Source organism: Dermacentor silvarum, chromosome 5 (genome assembly GCF_013339745.2).
Source record: "Dermacentor silvarum isolate Dsil-2018 chromosome 5, BIME_Dsil_1.4, whole genome shotgun sequence".
NCBI classification, from domain to species: domain Eukaryota; kingdom Metazoa; phylum Arthropoda; class Arachnida; order Ixodida; family Ixodidae; genus Dermacentor; species Dermacentor silvarum.
In genome coordinates, this window is record NC_051158.1 from 141,959,875 (window position 1) to 141,976,090 (window position 16,216).

Consider the following 16,216-nt stretch of genomic DNA (forward strand, 5'->3'; position numbering starts at 1 on the left):
TTTTTTTTTTGTCCTGGTGTATGATGGCATCATCGCCAGTATCATTAGCACGTCAATAAAACGAGGCCAATAATCTGTTGTGTTGTAATAGAACTTCATTTCTTTTTTTCTTCTTTTTTTTGTCCTGGTGTATGATGGCATAATCGCCAGTATCGCGCGTGCACTCAAGAGAAGGAAAAAACGAAAGGTACGTGCGGCAGTTTTGTCGATCTTTCGTATGATTTTTGTATTGTACTTCAAGAAATGATTTCTACATTCATTTTGCATGGCCTTACAGCTTACTCATATTATAGTGAACGTACGTATGTGAATAAATGAATAAAGTTGAAACATAATGTACAATCATTTTGTGTTCTTAGTTTGACAAAAGTTGATTTTAAAGTACCACAAAAACGGACAAGCTTCTGTAATGACGATGAAGTTACATATTTTTTTCCTGAAAAAAGTATTTCGCATTCTGCCTGTCACAGTATCATAAGCATTATCATCAGTATCATAAGCAATATCATAAGCATCCAAAATATCAGAAAAGAAAGCTTCATTACAACTAAAAATTCACGCTCTTAATATATGTAAAAATATTCTCTAAACATAGCGAAAATACCAATAACACGGTTATTAAATTATGCATATATCGTTTTTTTTCAAAGCCTCATAACTATATCCTATGCATAACACAGGTTACACGTTTAAGTGAACCGGTGAGCCGTTCAAATGAACCGGTTCATTTCAGTGAGCTGAGCCGTTCCGAGCCGCTCATTGAAGTGAGCCGTTTTGCCCATCTCTAGTAGCGAGCATTGCAACCAGCAGCTCGCCGTCGACGCCAGGTTGACAGTTCAGATCTTTCTCGTCAAAACGAGGCGAACAGACTGCCGCGAAGACCCTGTTGTGCGTGGTGCCCAAATTGGAGCTACTCTTGAGCCGCTCCACCAGCTCACGCTGTGACTGTGCTGCGTGTGCCGCGCAGGCCTGTGACTTTTTTTATAGAGTCAAGCATTTGCAAAAGCTTGCGAAGGAATTGCCCCAGATTCACTGAACTATTTGACAGAATGTTGTTTATTTATGGTCAGTGCAAAACAGACATCTAAGACTTACGAAGCATGCGAAAACCGCTTCGCAGTATGATGTGTGTGGTCCTCGGATTGCCACTTATTTGCAAAATCCTTCGTGCTGCGTGGGTTTCCTTTCGTTGAAGACTGAATAACTGTATGTTGCCGATTACGAAGTTATCGATGCTTCGACCTGATAGCAATGCACACTCTTCGTAATTATCGCCCAATGCAATGCATATAATACGAGCATTAGGTGCATTTGTTTACGCCTATAAATGGGTCACTGCAAGAGGCCCTACTGTTTATGCGGCGTATGTTAAGCCGCCCACATTTGCACGGCCCTATTCGTTGGAGAGTAGGGCGGCTTAGAACACGACCAGCATAACGCCATTTTTATGCGGTATTTCAGAATAAATATGTCCTGCCTACTAAGGGGCCCAAATAATATGCAGCTCAAGATTATACCACCCAAAATACATTTTTATTAAAAAATGTTTTATTATCTAACACATAGGTGCCACCCATTGTTATATTGCACACACTTTGATACATATAGCACAGAAAAATTTAGGACATTGATAACACACATCACACAAACATGGAAATATTGGGAATCGAACCCGAGTGCCTCTCATGGCAACCACGCACTCTTTTTCTTCTTCTTTCTGGGGTTTTACGTGCCAAAACCAGATCTGCTTATGAGGCACGCCGCAATGTAGGGCTCTGGCACTCTAACCACTACACCTCATCATCACGCTTGCACAAGGGACACGCACACATATCTGACGATAGATTTGTGCTTCCGAGGTTGTCGTTTTACGTCAATTGTTCACCATCGGCGATCGCGTGTGGTGTACCTAGTTCGTGGTACTGCTTGCTCCTGATGTTGTTGGTAATAATAAATAACTATTTATAGGAGTGCCAGTACACGACTTCAATCTCGACAGCTGCCATGAGGTGTGGAAAGTGTAAAAAGAATAATATTACAGAGAATGGCAGCTGCGCGAAGATAAAGAATGGTTCGCCAGGCGAATGTTATTGTTCATTGTTTTGGTCTGCATTTGCTACCCTGTGGATTGTGCGCTGCGGTCACTGTTTAACCGGGAACTTCCTTTGTCTAAGAAACATTCAACCACGTTCATAAGGTCCAGTTGAAAATGATTCGCCGCCAACGTGCACACTTACATATACAACTATCGGTAACTTCACATGTTGCAAATTTGAGCTCTCTAGACGTTAATGATAATACGGCTCCGCTATCCTGAAAGGTCAAATAAGCAAGCGGGAATTTGCCCGCACGTCTAACTTTGTTACGTAAAGAAATATTTCTCGTAACTTCCGCTCGCTCCATCAGAGATGCACTCACCGTAAGATTGATATATAGAGCTTATTTGAGTACGAGTACTTTATTTAAAAGATGCTATCGAAAAGCATGTTTTATACCGCTCCCCTGTAGCTAGTGGTTCGGAGTTTATTTGAAGCACCATGGCGTGTTGGTATCGCCTTCCCTGAGCCTACCGTAGCTGTATTGAAAATATCGGAAGCTTCACTGCTTTGTACACGCCATCTCACTTTCACCTCTCCACCTGCCACGCGCATCTGACGTGTCCACTAGCAAGCGTGGTGATAGCTGCCGTGATGATGAGGTTATAACAACGATTGAAGGAAAGGAATCAAGGCGTGGTTATCAAGGTACTTAGCGTCTTGAAAGGGCAGTGGATGTTGAGGGACGCTGTGATGGAAATATCCGGATTTTGTGAGCATCTGGAGTGCTTTACGGGGTACCCATAAAATGACATAGGCGGTTTCGCATTCTATTTACCTCGGAATGCGACAAGCGCGGCCGAAGCGCCAAAGCCGCTGCGCCACTGCGGCAAGTGTCATCGAAAGAACAGTGGTTCGACTGTTTGTCAATGTCGTATTACTGCCGTAAAGCCCCGAAACATGCCCCCCCCCCCCCCCCCCCCCACCTGAAATGCAGAGAAAAAGTTGTGTAGACCATGCCTTGGGGATCAAAACCAAAAAATAATTGGACAAAGCTTGAGAATATGCAGTATTTGTTTGCATGTAGCGTGGCTTGACACAAGCTACACTCAGATTTTATCAAGGGATATTAGCTTCCTCGCAAGACTCATAAAAGACTATTCTAATGTCTGCGAAATCCACTGCTTGAGTGGCGTGAGGACCACTCCTGCAGAACACAATTCGAAGCCCTGATTACGATCAGCCTGTGCCCAAAATTGAACGCAGTACGAAAACAAAGCACAAAACAAAGAAATCGTAGACCGAAAGTTAGAAAGAAAAAAAAAATGACAGCAGATCCACGAGGTGAATGATGATGAGTGGGCGAAGCTCCGGAGGGAATCATCGGATTTCCCGCTTAAGGGGACGCTAGCACAAACGCGTTAGAAACGTGCAGTACTCTCTAGTAAGGGGGAGCGACCACAGCGTCTTACGCAGCCATTTACACATGCCGGAACGTGCACCGCGTTTGCCGACGCCATCACATGACTGCTGAGAGAGTATACCCCCCGTATTCATAAACGCTCCTCGACTTGAACTTGACTTGCCACCGCCTTGGGCAGCGCGTTCGAAACGCGTTGAAGGTAAGGCGGAGCGGCCACAGCGTCTTACACCAGCTTCTTACACGGGCCGTAATGCGCTAGCACAAACGCGTTAGAAACGCGCTAGAAACGCGGCCTTTCGTTAATGTTGGGTATTTATTGCCATCGTGGTGCTTGTGTCTATGTGTGCTTCGTGGCGTAGTGGGCTAACGCCGCGCGCACGGAAGCGAGGGGTCTCTGGTTCGATTCCGCGCTACGGACACAACTTCGGAATTTTTTTCTCATTTTTCTCAGAGTGGTTACACACTACTACTACGACGAGGGACGAACGGGTGCCGCTTTAAGGAGCTTCGCCCCTAAAATGCATCCCAGTTACAGATTAAAGTGACGAGCGCCGAAAGCAAATTTTTGCCAATAGGCGCCCTCGGTGGGCGAAGACTAGGGATGTTACGGTAGGCGGGAATTTGCCAGTGTGTCGAAGGTGACGACGGCTCCGTTTCTCGCCTTGCAAGTGGATAGATCCGACGAAAAATGAGGCCGCAATAACCGCAACATTGCCCATTGTGTCTAGTGCTACATTAGTATGATGTGCACCGCTGCAGGTTAGCAATTTCTGCTATCTGGAATGCCGAAAACGGTAGACGACCCCAATTTAAGGGCGAAGCACCTTAGGCCGGAGCCTTGTCCCTCGTAGTCCGTAGCTCTGGTTGGCATGGAGACCGCTATGTATGTATGTATACGCACATATATATATATATATATATATATATATATATATATATATATATTATGCATATGTATAGTATATGTACGCCAAGCTTCGGCTTCCGGAAGCCGGAACCGGAAGCCGACTTCCACTTCCGGTTCCGCTTCCGGTTCCGGAAGCCAGCTTCCGGCTTCCTGCGAACGCTTCCGGAGAACGCTTCTGGCGTTTTTCTCTCTCGTCCGTAGCTAGGGGCGCTGCGGTGCACAAGGGCGTTCGTTCCCGACGCGCGCTTTCTCTCTCGTCCGTAGCTGTGGTTTACCCGAATGATCCCCCGGTGCTTCGCCACTCATCATCATTCACTTCGTGTATATGCGGTGATTGTTTTACTTAAGTATCTCTTAGTGGCACTCGCACCTCAGCGTTGGTGTTCTTTAGCTTAACTTTGTGTATGTCTTGAAAGAACGGAACGGACGCCGAGAACCATCGTCTGCACGTCTCCCTGTGAGTAGGCTGTGCTTGGCCCGGCCGCTTCCTCTTCCACCACATCCATGGCGAACGCAATGCACCAACCGACCTCGGACCAAGCGAGCGAACGTTTTTACCCTGGCACGATATGCGTGAGAAGAGGTAGGGTGGGCGAGGAAGAAGCGTAGCGCGCGACAGATGGCGGGGGGGGGGGGGGGGGCGGCGTTGCCACTAGCAAGCGGCAGACGAAGCGCACCTTACTAACACTATCCGCTGCTGACGTCAGAGCATGTAACGAGCGCGCACGCGCGCAGCTGTTGCGAGCAAGTCAGCGACGGGACAGGAGAAACGAGAAAGGAGGCAGTGACGTTGCATCCGCTCTGCTAACCAGATGTTTCAGTCTATGCCAGGCCACTGTGTTCCATTAATTAGCTGGCTAACTATCATTCCACATTCTTTTTTGGGACATCATTGGTGATGTCATTACTTCCGCTTTGTACTTCCGAGTTTCCAGGCATTTCGCCAAAGTCGTGCTTACGTGGCGAGTGTCAATGTCTACAATTCTGTGCTTTGGTGTGCGGTAATCATTGATTTCTAAATAAATCTAATTATACCAGACCATTCAGTAACTCAACTTGTATCTAAACTTATGCTCTTATATATCTCTAATGATACCCATGCATTTTGTACTGTACTATGTTTTTGGGGTTTATTGTGAACTTCGCCCCGGTCGTCTCAGGAGGAGAACAGGAAGTGCTGCGCAAGAAACAAGAGTGTCACTCGATGCTCGTGCCACTAATAAATGATCCGTGCTGAGGATGAGCATCATTCACGCAGAGTTACACCTTACAACACCGTAACGACAGTATTAAATAGCCCGCGCTATATTAAGCGGGCACGGCGCTATTGTTCTAAGCCTCATGCAATGCAAGATGTGCTAAGTGGTTGCAAGGCGGTCAAATGGAATGCACGCTAGCAGAGCTAATTATCTCGAAGAAGAGACAGAATGCGGATTTAGGTATCGTTTACTCTAGTTGATTGCCTCCGCCTTTATTATATCAACTGCGGCCACTCTACGCAGATAACAAGAACCTACGTTTTTCTTCTATCACCTGAAGTAGACCGGAATGTCCACTTCATCTGCGCACCTGACCTGAAAGCCTGTTATACATTTATGCAGACATGTTCGTGTAGACATAGACCGAGAAAATATTTTACAAAGCAGGAGAACAGACTTATTTATGATACAAATACAATACAAAGTGCCTAGCATAGGTGCACCGTAAGTTTATCACGTCATTAGGACTTATACACCAAGAGATCAGACAAACCGCATCAGGAAATACAAAATCATATAGGCAACATTTGCGCTTACAGCTTTTGAAATGTGAAACAAGCATAACGCATCAAATAGCATGAACTTGATGGTGTTCTGGCGAAAAATTTGGTCCTCCTACTTCGCCTTTTTCTGGTTGATTGAAATAGTTATTTATAAACAACATTATCTCAAAAAGCAGAGAAGTGCAATATCTGGAACATAAAACACATAGGTCCTAACACTTGCCTAATTAAACGTCATATCTTTCCAAGTGTTTCGTTAAAGTACACTATAGAGAATTTATCTAAGAAGGAATTTACACAGCTAAATGCTCGTAGCTTTAATGACAAGATAGCTATCTATGCTTAGTGCTAAAAAATGCGAGTGCTGCAGGAAGACGTATGTATTTGAACAATAAATTTATCCTGGGAGCCCAGCAATAAAAAAAATGTCGCAGTTTCGCCTGCAAGGTGAAGCATCGATTCCGGTAGCAAATTCGCTGTCAACTATATGTACTAAGGATAGTAGAATTATCGAACGTATAAGCTTTTAAGCATTCGCTTATTAAGTAAATTAACAAGCACGCACGCGTTCACAGGTAAATATGAACTCATCTCTCTCGATGACCGCGGAAACTCGCGGTCATAACACTGGAATGAGGAGGTGCGGCTGCAGCAGCGAGCGAATTGAGCTTTTTGCCATACTCGCTTCAAGGGTAAAAAAAAATAAAAAACGCATAAGATTGCACTCGGCCGCGCAACGCTTGCAACAGCGAACCTGGGCGATTGTAGCCCAGCATTTTCTGGAATTGCGCGCACTTTTCATCTCATTACTCATGATGATGATAATTTCTTTTTGTGCGTCTTGGACTTATGGCAGTCACTACGCGTTGCATAGCGCGGCTTGCAAAACCGACACCGCGTTGCAATGCCGACAACGCTTTCCAGCAGACCCGCTCCGTGAATGCGTTGTTGAAACGTCTGTTCCAAGTATAGTAGTAGCGTCGTCTGCTACACTGTGCGGCGCATCGAAGCCGACGAGAAAGAGGTTTGGAGGTGTGAGCGTGGCACGCGGAACGCGGTGCATGGACACAAGAAAAAATGAGCAAAGAAGAAATGAAACCCTGCAGACGAGCTGACACACTGTCCGTTTGTCTCAAGGCTTCAGAGCAGGCTTCTTCGTCCCCAACGAAGAAGCCTGCTCTTTCCTTGCCATTACATGCGTCTCTCTCTCTCTCTCGCTTTCATAGCGCGCCAAACCTCTTCACCTCTTCCTCTTCACAACCACCATCTCCATCTCTCTATATATGCAGCAAATACCTCCCAGAAATAAGGCCAGAATGCCCTAAATGCCAAAATCCAAAGTGTGACTTAGATCACGTGCTGTGGCAGCGTCCCGCGCTAAACGCTTGCTTCGGGTCTCCTGCCACAGAGGACGACTGGATCAACCACCGCAGGAGCCCTGACAGGGCCCTACAACACCAGGCCGTCCAGAAGGCCCAACAGGTGGCTGGCGAGCTCCGACTCCCAGTCCCCACATGGGCGGAGCCACTGGCCGGCCCCCGTAAGGGGTGCTCAGGCCCCTTCAGGACCTTTAATAAAGTATATTCTCTCTCTCTCTCTCTCTCGCAGAGCACGAGCGCGGACCGTGTCAGCTGTGGACGACGACGACAACGCTCGACCGCAACCACATGGTTCGCATAATTGCAAGTTCTGCAAGCGTGACTGTATAGCCTAGTGGTTACGACACTCGCCTTGGAACCGGGAGTACGTGGGCACGAATCCCGCCTCCGGAAGAAAGTCTGTTTTCTTATATTTCTTCATACGAACCACAAATTACAGCGGGCCTAAACAGCTGCGCTGTTCAAACGAATGCATTCCACAAAAAAGAAGGAACAAGGCATTCTAGCCATTATGCGGGTCCTCTTGCCCATCTAGGAATGTTACCACTAAACACGGCTTCCGTGTGCGAGCCCAAATCGGTCGTCGTATTTCCAACTGGCGGTTTATCATCAACTAATGTATCATAAATACCGTGTTTGCTGATCTCTTTTGCAATTTATGAGATGGCGAAGTAAGCAAACATATTATGGATATTAGTAAGGCAGATATTTCAAGCAAGTGGGAAACAGTTCACCGCAACGACGCACCTCTGTCCTCGCCAACCTAGGACAGCTACACTGTGAAAAAAAATTCTGGTTTTACGTCAAAATCTGCTTGTAATTTCTAACCGATCACTTTTCCGTAACTAAAGAATTGCAATTACCGTAGAACGGACAGCCGTAAAATAGCGACTGTAATACAATATACAAGTTGTTTCGTATTTAGAAAGCGGAAGATTCTGTATGATGAATCTGTACTACGCGGTTCAACCGTTAATATACACGTGCTTCCCGTATTCAGACAACAGAAGACTCTTTGCTGAATCTGTACTGTACGGTTCAACCGTTAAAAGAGACGTGTTTCCCGTATTACGCTCAAGAGACCATATTTCTCGCTCTCAGAATGTACTATATATAGGTGACAAAAGTGCCCAGGGCGAGCTAGCGTCAACAGAATTTTGTGGCTACGTTACCTGCGTTACAGAATAGGCAATTAGTATGTTGCTTGTGTTGGGAGGCCGCGTGTACTGCGTGCTGAAGAAGAACAGCTCCGCTAGTAGCCCACAGTCACAGCGGAATGGCTGCAATGTTTTTATAAATGCGAGCTCCTAATTCAACTTTTCAAACTCTTCATAGAACAGCAACACCAGCTCAGTAATCCTGTCAACATTTAATAATTCCGGCACTCTAAACTTATACTTTGGAAATTCAAACGATCACCTTAATATCTCACTGTATCTATCCTGTTATTTTACTTCTTTCAAAGATCCGCAGATGTCTCAAGGAGTAAATAAAAATGAACTTTCCGTAATATCGTTTTTTGGTTACCGCTCTACATACAAAATGTTCTCCTCTGTATCCGTTGCCTGCGAATGCGGAGCCAAAGCAATTGACTGGGATGGGAGGCCCACACAGAAACAGCCTTGAGCATGGGCAGTCCTGATTCAGCAGTGGCACGTGCATTTCACGTACTGACGTGTCCCACAACCAAATGTCTCCATCGCAGTTTTTGTGTCAGACCACAGCATAAGGTCTTGCTCAGAATCTTCATGTTGTGAAGAATAATGTTGAAGTTGCATGTCGCCCGACAGCATACATCATTCCGCAAACGGCACTTCTCCGACGCCGCTGGCTGCGGTTTCGCGATAGAGCAATGGTAATTTCATTCTCGTGTCCACGGCTCCTCCAGCGTTGCATCGCATATATTAAAAGGGGCTGATCTATGTGGAAATTGAGAAAGAACAAGATGAAGACTTTCAAAATAAATGCGTTATACGTTAAAAATGTCTAGTCTTTAAAGTAACCTCAACTGAACGAGAGGTAACAAACAAACCTAAACACTGATATACGAAGCTAAACGATAAAGATGTAACCGTAGAGAGAACCAAGCGAAACATTAAGAATAACCGCACCTCTCGCTACGCACAACCAGGCATAATTGAGGTAAGCCAAGGCCACTTTTTCAAGCGCGCGGTACGTCGGTGGCGCCACCCAATTTCAGTTGCTAAAACCGGCTGCAAAAAAAGAGTTTATATAATCACTTCAAGCCCTCCCCCGCCCCCCCCTCCCTCAATTCAACTGATGACGTGATTTCAGGACAGTCTTGATCTTTAAGGGAAACGAATGCGTTGTAGACCCCTTTTGACTGGCGGCTTGCACCCGGCGACACCCACTGGTGATGTCGGTGAGCTTGTTCACAGCCGCCAATGCAGTTCGAACATACTCGTTGACCACGTCACTTAATATTGAGCGTAGCCTAAGCGTCACCTGATGGTTTTGGAGATCGATGATCAGCGACTGCTGCATTTTCACATGTAGCTGTTCTTTGGCAACCATTTGCACCGTTTCCTCCGCAGTGTTCAAAGTCACGTCCTTTACAAGGTTTATCGGTTAAGCGCCGAAAGCCACCTCCTGTCGGCTTGACCAAGGGAGTCCAGGAAATCTTCGACCCCATAAAACCACACACGAACGTCCCCGTTCAAAAACACACTGTTCCTACCAGCACGTACGGTGTGTAGCTGTGGCAGAATAACCTGGTTGTCGCACTCCTCCTCTCTTGAAATCATCCTGTTTCCGCGGCGAGAAAAGTCCGCTGACGCCACTCCATGGGAGCTCGTCCGACGCGCGTAATAGCTGACGCAGGATTTATTAAGCCATAATCGCACGTATAATTCTGTCGTGCCAACACCGACAAGCTAATTCACCTGCTTCTTTGAATAATGCCCTGCGAACAGTCACGCAAACTTCTCCAGCACATCATTGACTCTTGTATCTGACTATATCAGATCGGTGGCATGTGTTCAATATGATGATGAAAGGCATACTTTGTTGCATACCCACCATGGGACATTGGCCGAGATGCTGAAGGCATACATCGTACCCACGCCAACTACCACTTAAGAGAATGCCCACGCATTCCCGTTTCCCGCGTCGTAGCTCTCGTTCTCGGATTCGCCGATGCTCTTCACCACTTTGACCCGTGACTTCACGCTCTGCTCATCGTCCGGAAAACTAAACTGTGCAGCTTCAGGAGGGAAAGCTGCATCTTTTGAACTGCATCAAACTCCTCCATAGCGCGCGTCAAATATATTGTTACGTAGGAACACCCAGACGAGAAGCTATATAGAAGTATATTTACTAACAAGTACGCCGCACTTAGCCAAGAGGCAACAGCCCACGCTAGCGTCTAATCGTGGTCGTCGTCTTCACATTGCTCGCCTCTTTGACATCGTAAATACTGTTCCGTAGCGCTACACTCGGCGGCAAAAACTCCGTCCTGGAGCGACTAAACGCCGGACTCGGAGGCAGTGTAGTAGGCCTTGAGCCTACTGACGTGTACATCACTAGATGCCATTGTAGAGGGCGAGGTCGAACTGACAGGCGCAATTTCGTACGTCACAGGCGTCACGTGGCGCAGCACGCTGTAGGGCACTGTGTGTTGCGAAATGAGCTTCTCTGAAAGTCCGACGTGACGAGAGGGCGACCAAAGGAGCACGAGCGCACCAGGCGAAAACTGTACGTCACGGTGGCGGGCGTTGTACACACGCTGCTGAGTCGTTTGCGAGGCCGCATGGTCGGCGATGGTGACGGCGTCGCCCGCATACTCGCTTGTTGAGATAGCAGCAGGAAGTGCCGTATGAAGGGGCAAGGTCGGTTCGCGACCGTACAGTAGATAAAATGGAGAAAATCCGGCGGTGTCGTTCCGGGTAGAATTATTCACCCTTTTCGCGTAGCAGTTTTGTCTAGAAGATTGAAATCGCGGTTTCCGCGGTGCGCCACAAGTTGCCTCAAGGAATGCGCACGAATACGAAACCATTACTGCTTCTGCACTGCTACTGTGCTGTCGGAAATGTGTTCGCTAATGCACTGTGCCCAATTGATGCTGCAAAATTTGTAACGATAAAGAGAATACGTGTGCGGTAGTTAGCCTCAAAAACATCGATTCGCAATTAAAGAATGCGAATATAAGGATAATATATAAGGAACGGAATCAATCTGTGTCGCCGCTGCTACTTAAGAACTGCCTGTTTTGGCGGCCCTTCGCAATGCACAACTTTCCTCCAGGATAAAAAAATATAATTCATCCATCAGCGTTGTATAGATAATCTTCAAAAAAAATTGTCGCAGTTTCACCTGAAAGGCGAAGCATCAATTGCGATAGCAAATTTGAAGAGAGCTATACGGAGTAATGATAGCAGCTTTATCAGCTGTATAAACTTGGACATGCAGCAGCACCGGCAACACGCAGAACTGTTGTCGACGCCGCCGGCGTTTTGCCCGCGTTCGCTCAAAATGCGTGCGGCGTTGGTGACTGTTGCCGGAGCCTCTGATATAAATAGGCACTTGGTGCCGCAGCTAAATGTCGCCTCCCTTCCCTGCCCCTCCCCCCCCTCCCCCACAGCCTTTCGCGGGTCGGAAGAAGGTAGTAGTAGTAGTAGTAGTAAGTGGTTCTTGAGGAAAGGGAAAGGTTGACGCTATCTTCTGCAGCCCTTGAGGGAGCACGGCTCAGCGCCAACGGGGAGGGGTAAGTGGGAGCGAAAGAAGGGATAGAGTGGAGTCACCATGGCCAGGCGAAGCAAAACCGGCAGGCAATGGCGGAACGTATCAGGCCGAGATGGAAGGCCTTGGTGTGCTGCCGAGTCTGCGGGGGTGTGGTTCCGGACCTGTCAGGCCCGGGGTGGGATGGGAGGCCGCGAGGCCTTCCCGCTTGTAGAAATATCCTTAGAGGCGTGCGGAGAGCCCTGACGAGTCAAGGAACTCCACGACGCCTCGAAGTGCAGAAAGGTGGTGTCGGCCGGGGAAGAGGAGATCTTCCTCCTTGCCAGAGGGGAGGCCCAGGCGGCGGAACTCCTGCAGGAGTGGAGCCCGCTGCTGGAGGAACGCCGGGCAGGCCAGCAGGAGATGTTCGATCGTATCCGGCTCCCCGCAGGAACTGCAGGCCGGGGACATCGCTCGTCCCAGTCGGTGGCTGCGAGCAGCCGTCCAGCTGCAGCCGATGCGGAGCCGGAGAAGGAGCGAGGTCTCCCTGCGAGCCAGGCCTCGCTGGGGGAGTGGCCGTGGAGGGCGTCCCTGTGCCACCCGTTTGTCTGGGTGGTGGGTCGCCAGGTGTCGCCGCAGCCTCAGTCCTGTGAAGTCGCCCTTCGTCACGGCCCGACTGAGGGGCACAGTGGTGAGGTGGGCGTCCTTCGCCAGGGCGTCGGCTGCCTCGTTGCCCGGGATCCCTAAGTGGGCGGGGATCCATTGCAGGGACACCGGGTGGCCTGCGTCCTGCAGCGCTGTCAGCCGGGTAGACAGCAGTGCGACTCCAAGGCTGGCGCTTTCTGGCCTCTGCAGACCGAGGAGGGCTGCCTTGGAGTCGCAGAGGATGGCCGCTGGTACCTCAGGAAGCTCCTCGGAGAGTAGGTCGACGGCCAGGTGGAGGCCTGCCACCTCCGCTGCAGTCGAGCTGGCGTGTCTGGGCAGTCGACACTGCCTGCTCTTCTGCAGGGCTGGTGCTGTGCAGGCCGCCATGGCAGAGCCGGTGTCCGGTACCACCGAACCGTCGACGAACACCAGGAGGTGGACTCCGAGGGTCTCGTCCAGGAGGCAGGCGGCCGTCTGCTGCAGGGCGCAGGCGGGTGAGCGTCTCTTCGAAGTCCCAGGAAGCTCAGTGGCGATGGGGACAGGAGGCCTCTGCGTTGGGGGCAGCTGTACCGCGTTCGGCGGTGGGTTGCCAACCACCTCCTCGTAGAGGCGGCACAGCTGACCCATCCTTGAGGAAGGCCGGGACTGCAGGCGACGCAGCAGGCATCTGCCATCAGGAGCATGGTGGAGGCGGTCGATGTGCCTCAGCCCCTGCTGCTCGGAAGAAGGTACGTTTACTCTACATATATGGTAACTGTAGAGGAGGAAAGATACGCCTACTTCTGCAGCCCTTAAGGGAGCACAGCGCAGAACGCGCGTTTGTTCTCCGCCGAGCGTTCACTCCCCGTGAAAGCGCGCGTCCCTCGCGCTCTTTCACTCGCACATACAGCGTTCGGCGGCGCGCGGCGACGATTTCATCTCCATTGACGTCATACGGAACCTCACGGCGACGGCGACGCCGACGGCAGAAATCTGCTTTTGAGTGTCCATATAATTGCTATCGCAATAAAAGGACTTCATTTCCGGAACGTCAGCGCTTAAGAGCGAGTACCGCTCATTACAAAAGGAAGTAGCGCCACTTACTGGCGTAAAAAGTTTCTCGCACGTTAACTACACACAACTACCCCTACTCGGACGCAAACTTACGCCTCCTCTCTCGCCAACGCATCAATAATAAGTGAATGGGCACTGACTTGAAACAATGTTCCGATGCATGAGTGACGGCGACTACACCGACAAGACACGAATGTTAGAATGAATGAAACTTTCGTGATGGTCCCCAGTATAAGCGAGGGACTAGCGATAATAGGTCTTTGCTACAAGATATCACAAAGTGCAGAACATTTGCATTACAAGCTTTGTGTGCAGCAAGAACAAATCAATCACAGACGAGCACACCCGCCAGCGATTAGGCTGAAATAAAAAATGAGATAGTGGCCCTACCTAGGAACCGAGGAACTTTACTGAGTCAGAAACATGAGAAGCCGCTGCTTCAAAATGTTTGCCAAAAAGTGCACACTGATCCCGATTTAATTCATAAACGGAATGTTTGGACAGCATGGAATACATTTCTAGCCCCGCTTTTAGTACAAGCACAGTATACGCTTATCGCGCCGTTTGGAAAAGGCGTAATGAGCTCTGAAAGCACTTACATGCCCCCCAAAGCTATGGCCAAAGCTTTGGGTCGTCCACACAGTCACCGTCTACGATACACGTCGAAACGGAAGTTTGCTTCACCGCACCGCCGTCACGCGCTTGCATTGTAAACACGGAGACAACGGAGGCAGCTGGGGCGAGCAATGGACGCGTGACGACGCGATTAAACATGGAAGCGCCCACGGGAGCGCCGGGAAAATGGTCAATACGCAAATGTGACGTAAGAGAGGGTCCAAGAACCACCAGTCGTGGTGGTCCTTGAATGTCGCTCTGATTGACATATCGGCGAACGTAGCCGTAGTGCGCGAACGCTCGATGAGTGCTCGCAGCGATAGGTCCCGGTAATGCTCATCGGTGGTGTTAGAGGAGGCAGACACAGACAAAATGCCGTGGGCAGTACTACTGTCGGTGTCGTCAGGCTGGTCTACCGGGTAGCGAGACAGGCAGTCAGTGTCCTTGTGTAGACGGCCAGATTTGTACTTGACAGGCCCGGCGACCAAGTCTTCCTGTTCCTACAGGAAAACTTTCAGTGAGCATAACCAGCAAAGCGCGTGGTGGTCCGTGACAACGGAAAAGGGTCGGCCATATAAGTATGGGCGGAACTTCGCAACCGCCCAAACTAGGGCCAGACACTCACGCTCAGTGATAGAATAGTTGCGCTCCGAGGGTGAGAGAAGCCTGCTGGCGTAAGGGATAACACGGTCGTTGCCGCGCTGGCGTTGTGCTAGTACTGCGTCAATTCCGTGGCCGCTGGCATCAGTACCGACTTCGGTAGGCGCAGAAGCACCGAAATGGACCAGAACGGGTGGCCTTGTGAGAAGTTCGATTAGATGCGAGAACGCAGAGGCCTCGTTATCGCCCCCACTGGAAAGGGGCGTCTTTCTTCAAAAGCTCGGTTAGTGCTCGTGGAATGGCCGCGAAATGTTTCATGAAACGGCTGAAATACGAACAAAGGCTGATGAAGCTGCGCACATCCTTGACACACTTCGGAACGGGGAAGTGCGTAACAGCATGGATCTTGCCTGGGTCCAGTTGCACTCCGTTCGCGTCAACGAGATGTCCAAGGACGGTAATCAGGCGACGGCCGAATTGGCACTTCGATGCGTTGAGTTGCAGACCGCCTCGACGAAAAACGTCCAGGACTGCTGAGAGGAGCTGGGGGTGCATAGCGAACGTTGGGAAGAATACAATAACGTCATCCAAGTAGCACAGGCACGTGGACATTTGAAACCTTGAAGAAGGGAGTCCATCATGCGTTCAAAGGTGGTAGCAGCCTTACTTAGACCGAACTGCATCAGTTTGAATTGATAAAGACCGTCAGGTGTTACAAAAGCAGTCTTCTCGCGGTCTAGAGCATCCATGGCAATCTACCAGTAGCCGGAGTGACGGTCAATAGAGGAAAATTGGTGAGCACCGTAGAGGTAGTCAAGGGCGTCATCAATCCAAGGTAGGGGATACACGTCCTTTTTGGTAACCCTGTTAAGGTGCCGATAATCCGCGCAAAATCGCCATGAGCTATCTTTCTTTTTTACGAGTACAACAGGTGACGCCCACGGACTACACGACGTTTTAATGCTTTTGGCAAGCATTTCGCGAACTTCTGCGTGAATAACTAGACGTTCAGCCGGCGACACTCGATATGGGCCGCGCTGAATAGAAGGGGCATCGCCGGAACTAACGCGACAGCGTTAAGGGTGCCATGTCGCTGAAAATCTGGCGTCGGCATCGTCC